Source organism: Gymnogyps californianus, chromosome 8 (genome assembly GCF_018139145.2).
Source record: "Gymnogyps californianus isolate 813 chromosome 8, ASM1813914v2, whole genome shotgun sequence".
NCBI lineage: Eukaryota > Metazoa > Chordata > Aves > Accipitriformes > Cathartidae > Gymnogyps > Gymnogyps californianus.
In genome coordinates, this window is record NC_059478.1 from 14,727,029 (window position 1) to 14,733,710 (window position 6,682).

General features: G+C 37.6%; 1 protein-coding gene across 1 annotated transcript in view; it reads right to left on the reverse strand.

Annotated features, from left to right (window-relative positions):
• LOC127019087 (uncharacterized oxidoreductase ZK1290.5-like) overlaps positions 1-6,682 on the reverse strand; it is a 54,112-nt gene that overhangs the window by 46,935 nt on the left and 495 nt on the right. The gene's annotated exons all lie outside the window — the stretch shown is intronic.

Consider the following 6,682-nt stretch of genomic DNA (forward strand, 5'->3'; position numbering starts at 1 on the left):
GAGTGCCATAGGTCTTGGTATCAGGACCGCTGTTCCATAAATTTCCTTAAGAACTGAAGTCATGAAGAAACAAGAGCCATGAATAAAAAAAGGCAGTAACAGTGGAGAATGACAAAAAGTGAAGGCTTGATTCTGCTGCCATTGAATTGAAAAGCAAGATCTCATTTGATTCCAATCCCAACAGGACTGGGTCTTTTTTGACCACAGCTAAATTTAAGAATGAATATGAGCAACTCTAGGACTAATAATTAAGAAGTAGGTAACTGGATTAGTAATACATAATGGTAGGAAACGTTAAAATACTTCCACTCAGCATTAAGATTCAAGTTATATCTAGCATTTTGACCAAAAAAAACCCTAACACAACCTGATGTAATGAAAGTGGAATAATCTGATTCTATGTTTTTCTCCAGAAAAATCCCACTTGTTGTGAAAAGAACCGGGAACAATACAAGAAGTCTTGTACGGTTGCAATGAAAATGATGCAATGTCTTAATGCAATCAGCAAAGTCAGTAAAAACTTGCTTTTACGATTTATTTACTTAGATAAAGCTACAGCTGAATATCAGGAATCTTATCTATGGAACACCCTGAAATGAGGACATAGAGATTTTAATGGTTTCCCTGGAGTATGGATGGATTCTATGTGTGTGTTTGTGTGTATTATTTTACCATGTTAGTAGTGCAACATACTGACAAATGCAGTAAAAACACAATTTAAGCAAGATAGTAGTGCTATAAGTTAACCGACACCATATTATTTATTGGGATTGACTTTTATTCCTCCCAGGCTTCGGCTATTTGACTAGAAGCTGCTCAGGGCAGCACCTGTCTGCTTTCCCAGTTACAGCGTCTAGCATAATGGCACTGTCCATTCTTGAATGATCTTCCGTAAAGAACATCATTACTACTAATAAAATACTCACTGTGTGTGACATGGGTAAGGCACAATGAGTATGAAGACTTGATTATTTTGTTTAGTAATTGCCTGTCCTGAAGCCCCTTCCCAAACAAGCATGCAATTAATTTTATACTTTAATAGGAGGGGATCATTAGAGAACTTTTTATCTCATCAAGTTGTTATTAATTCTAGCTACCCCAAGGATTACATAGAAAGCACCTTTACACAAAAACATTCTATGAATTTTTGGTATCACCAGCACATCTTGTCAGGAAATCACGCGCTATTTGACCAACCCCCCTGAATTTCATTATTACTGTCCAAAAAACCCACCCCAAAAACAAAAAACCAAACACAACCCCCCCCTCTTCTAATGGGAATATAACTACCATATCAAGGGGATGAAGATTGTTTCACTAGAGAGAGCCAGAACAAGCCTTAAAAGATGTCTATAATTGGTGTTTTGGGGACTTTTTGTAATAGGGCGATTTTTTTTTTTTTAATAGAATAAAGCATTCAGAGAAGTGTGTTGGTAAAGTTCATGAATAAATCAAATACTTTTTACCACTAAGAGACTTTATCAAGTTTCCCTCATATCACAAAGCCTTCCAACAAAGAGTGATGCCATGGTGAATTTAACCATTCAGCACATGACCTTGAAAAAGCTTCCTAATATTTCAGTTACAGGAAGAAAAGCCCTTGTGCTACCAAATTATATCCAAATGTTGTAGAGGGTAGCATTTTTTACCCCTCAGACTTCAAAAAAGAAAAAAAAAAAAAAAGGAAGTGCCAACTTTCTAAGTGGGGGCTTCCTACTTAACAGAAGCAAGCATGAACAGTACAAACTGCATGCATTTTTCTTCCAAAGCCTGAAGAGGATGATATTGTGTGTATCATTTTGACAAGTGATCCATTTTTGGGGATGTTGCTTTAGACAAGCGCCAAGTATCCCGTAGTTAAATTAAGACAATGTAAGAATATGTAATTCTCTACTACAGTACAAAGACTCACAAAGCATGTGATTCTCGGATACATGTAGCTCCTATGAAAAAGTGTAACTACACCAACTTCAAAACAGTGTCATTTTATATCAGTTATGTACCCTGTATTTCTAAAACATTAATAAAGTAAGTCTTGCAAATATGTAAAGAAATTATAGCTATCTTATTAGCAAGATAGTGAATGTAGCCATTTTCTAAAGCAATCTAAAGCCACTAGGAGGTAATGTACTCTCTGGGGCATAGCTTTATACTTGTATCAAGTATTAGGGCCAAAATGCCAATTCATTTTAGACTTAAGCCTACTCTAGTTGAAAGCAGCCTTTGTAATGAAAATTATCATTGACCATAAACATGCCTGACCCTTTGCATGTGCGTAATATTGGCTAACACAATTGTTAGAATCAAACCATAAGAAATATAAAGTTATCAACAGTTTTTATAATCATACAATAAACAAGATGCAGATTATTTTTATTTGTTAATTAACACTTTAGCTATACAGCAGATTTCTAACACAAAGGTGGGCTGCCTTATAATAAGCAGTAGGTGTCTCAGGAAAGTCAGTTGGTTTTACCATTGCTAGTGGACTTGTCTTTCTGCTGGACACAAGACAGATAGAACACAATATGAATATGCATCTAAGTAAATACAGAATTTTGGATGTACAGAATGTTATTCCAAGTAACCTTTCAGACTGATCATGAATTTTGCGCATTACATAGCCTTCTCTGGTGTACAAATCCATTTTTCTCACTAGAGATTTTAATGGAAATGGATTCTCCTCACCAAGAACAGTTTGTGTAAGCGAGCGCAGAGCATCAGAAAGAGAATGGTAACCTAATAAAAGACCACTTAACCTCCTTCCTTCCCATCTCCCCTTTTGAATCAAACCTTGACCAACTTATTGAATTCTCCTATACAAATTTGGAAGCCAAAGCAGCTGTGACATGGAAACCCATTAAAAAAAAGAAAATCCAGTTAAAAAACCACCACCACACCTTTTGACAACTGAAGCTTGAACAGAAAGAACAGATATTTTTGATGAAATGCTATCCTAGGCTGCTGTTGCACTCTCTCAAGTAATGTGTTCTGGCCGAGAAACACATTACATGTCTCCTACTCCAGCTCTCAGCTGCTACGAAAGGGGTTTCATCACTTGGAAATAACTGGCATACCTATCTGAGCTGCCTGCCAGTTGACATGACTGGATAGTTCCAACCATCTTAACACAGCATATTTAGCTCCCTCTGAAGCTTTTAAAAAGATTATCTAGCAAGCGAGGCAACATACATATCTGTCCTCTCAAAGACAACTTTTCATAGATAACAATTATGTCTGCATGTTTAGAGGGATAAGAAATGACAAAGAAACAACCAAATCTTAAACCCTGCAGAAAAAGGCCTTGCAGAAAATGCATCCTCATTGAAAAAAGTTCTCCTCTACTTTTAGCTGAGTAAATTTTTTGCACTGCAAACATTAGTTAATGCAGTAAGGCTGTAACAAAAATAAGCCATTAATCTGTAAAAGAGTAGTTAAGTGGGAACATCTACCATAGATAAAGGTCCCATTGTGTTAGGCTGCATATCATGGTATACGTAGCTTGACCACAAATGCAAGTGTGGTGAGTCTTGAGCGTTCTTTTTTTTCCCCTTCTTTTCTTAAATCCACAATGTTTTGCAGCATATATCAAGGATTTCTTAAAATTACCTGACTGGTTCCTATCTATTACAAGATCCTCAAAAAGCTGCAGAATGCATAAGCAATATGTCAAGTGTTACTCTAGCAAGACAAGCATAGGTAAGTGAAGTCAAAGAACCAAATCCTGCTGTTCATGACACCACTGTAAGTCAAGAGAAGCTCCTTGAAAGCCACACCTGACAGAAGTTATTGGGCCAGAAAATTTCAAACTTCATTCTCTTGATCTTATATGTTACTATCCATTTACTGTGGTTTGAGTTCAGGCTTGACAATCAACTACTCAGTACTTACTAATACAATGAAAGGATAGCGAGCAGCATGCTATTTGGTAGAGAGTACAAAGGAGTCTGTCTGCCTGTCTGCTTTCTCGTCAGCTTATTCTTCCAATAACCTAAGAAATGTATTGCAAACTCCAATAAAAAAAAAAGGTGGTTCTGTAGATAGACCGAAATACAGTTCGGTATATACTGAAACAACGGACATAAGACAACTGAGTCTATTATCTAAAAAAAGACTATTTACATGGTTTTTTTATTTTTATAAAAAAAATCTCCAAGTGAACTAAATTGGCAAAAAGTGTTGCAGGTTAAAACAACCAACCAACCCACCCCCCCCAAAAACCAGCAAAAGGAAAAAAAAAGAAAAAAAAAAAAAGTAATTTTGAACAACACAGGCCTTTTTGCTCTTTATATACGGACTGTGTAAGGGACAGCTGCATCAAGTATTCTTAAGGTTAACAGATACTAAAATAACAAATTCATACATTGGGCATACACATACCACGTTTATGAACATGTGTGTGCACATAAATACACGGTAAAAGCAGTTAACATTTTGTAGACTTTTAAATTCTTTTTTTTAAATCTTTTGGCTGATCATGCTGAGTTGCTAAGACTTTTTAACTAATATGTGCAGTTGAAATTACTTTGGGCACTTTGAAACAAGCATTACAAGCTCTATCTATTCACTTACTGTTTCTGGATGAAAAAACAGCCCTAGTAAAATCAAAGGCCAACTCCTATTGACTTAAGTGGCTTAATACACTCTAAAATCCACAGCTCCAATTTTGCCCTCCTTTATCCTAATGAAAATCCTTATTAATTGCTCTGAAGTCAGTATACACTCATAGGATAAAGATGAAAAGAGCACAAGGATCATTTTATTTTATAGCTTAGCTTGATACTTGTGTGACTGATTAACTCCAGTGTCACAGACAAAGAACATAAGTGCCTTTGATTTGTATGTTTATGTAAAATCATGGAAAATCTGGGATATCAAATTGACCCATGATAAAATTGCACCATGAAAGACTGATTGGGAAGGGTATTCATGTTTTAGAATATGTTATGAATGAAAGAGGCTTCTGGAAAGACTCTTAAGAAGAGACAGAAATGGGATGCTCAAATACTGTGCCAAAAGAATCTGAGGCTTTAATCAAGAGATAAATTAACTCCTTACTTCTACAAGAAATTAAAACTAATTAATGTCAACTATATAAAAAGACAGCTATTCAAAATCCCCCGAAAGATCTGGTCAAGCATGCAATGGTCATTGGTATGTGTATGGTACCTCTTTGCCTCTTTGTGGCACACCTTCCAGGCACTCTGCTACAACTCTTGTTTTGCGAGAGTTAATGGTCTCTTTATCTGTTATTCCTACAGCATGGACAGTGCTCTGACACCACAGTATTAACCCTCCTCTGCTCACACAGTCCTATGCTGACTTGGAAAAATGGCCTTTAATCATTTAATAGTTTGGCTCTTTTGAACCGTTAGCAAATCCACCAGTTAGAAGGATTTGGAATTCAGAATAGTATAAACCCAATATTCCTACGTACAACTAAAAGGAGTATTCTGCTGCAAGCCAGTCCTGGGTTGATACCATCTACAGTTCAGTAAAAAAGAAAATCCTTTTCCTCTTTTCTCAAGAGCTGAGGGAAAATAAATGCTTTGCTTGCCTTGTGGGCGGGGGGGAGAAAAAATAATCCTTTCAAATTTCACAGACACTTTCATGCCCAAGTTCTCATTGCAGGAGTGTATTCTGGTTAGCCTGTAGTCTTGTTTTGCTAGGGCTGAATACAATAGCCTTCCTGAACTATCACTAGCAGTAACTCAGACAACTAACATGGTCTTATAAGGACTTCTAATTTTTTTCCCATGTTCACATTTTAGAAAACAACTCTTTAAGAGTTTAACCAATTCTATTGCAGAACTTCTCACTGCACAATTGATAATAAAATTAAATGTAAGTTATAAAAAAGTTAATTTTCCTTTGTATTTTCATATTTTCAGGCAGACTTTTTTCTCCTAAAAACATATTAAAAATGTCATACACATTTGTATGAGCAACAGCCAAAAACATGCATTTGTTAAACTTCAACATAATGTCACCAAACCTTGGTTGCCAATAAGAAAAAAATAATAATTAAAAAAACCCCACACACCAGATTCTGAAACACTGCCAGGGTTTAACAGCATTTGAATTCTTTCAACAAACACATAGACCATGTGCTCCTGCAACCACAAGGCACAGGCCTTCCGACTCTCACGAAGCTGAGATTCCTACACAGGCTTTCAACTGCAACAGGTGCAGCTGACAAAAAAAACCTTCCAATAAGATTAATTCAGGCTTGAAAGTCTGCTTTAAAGAAAAGTCTGCTCCTAAGCCTCATAAGAAAAAAAAAAAAACCCAAACCAACAAACCACCGAATAATACCTTGAGGGAAGCGGAAGGAGAGATTTGTACTCCCAAGCAGCAAAGCACCTGTTCTCCTGCTTGCCTTACTGCAGCACAGCAGGAGGAGCCCCAGAAGGCCCCATTTAACAGGGCCACGAAGATTCACCCAGTAATAAATAAGCCTTTGGAGGAGCGCAGGGACTGCCTAGCTGAGTGCAGGCGGCCTCAGTAGAAGGCTCAGGCCCAAACGCCCCCGAGGCGAGCCCGGGTGTGGGCCAACGGTAGAGCCAAACCGTGACGAGCCAGCCAGGCCCAGCCTTGCGGTGACCCCCACCATCTCACAACGTTTCTCAGAGGGAGGCGTCTCCGCCGCGAGTTTCGGCCAGGCCTGCTGCCGGCTCCGCCG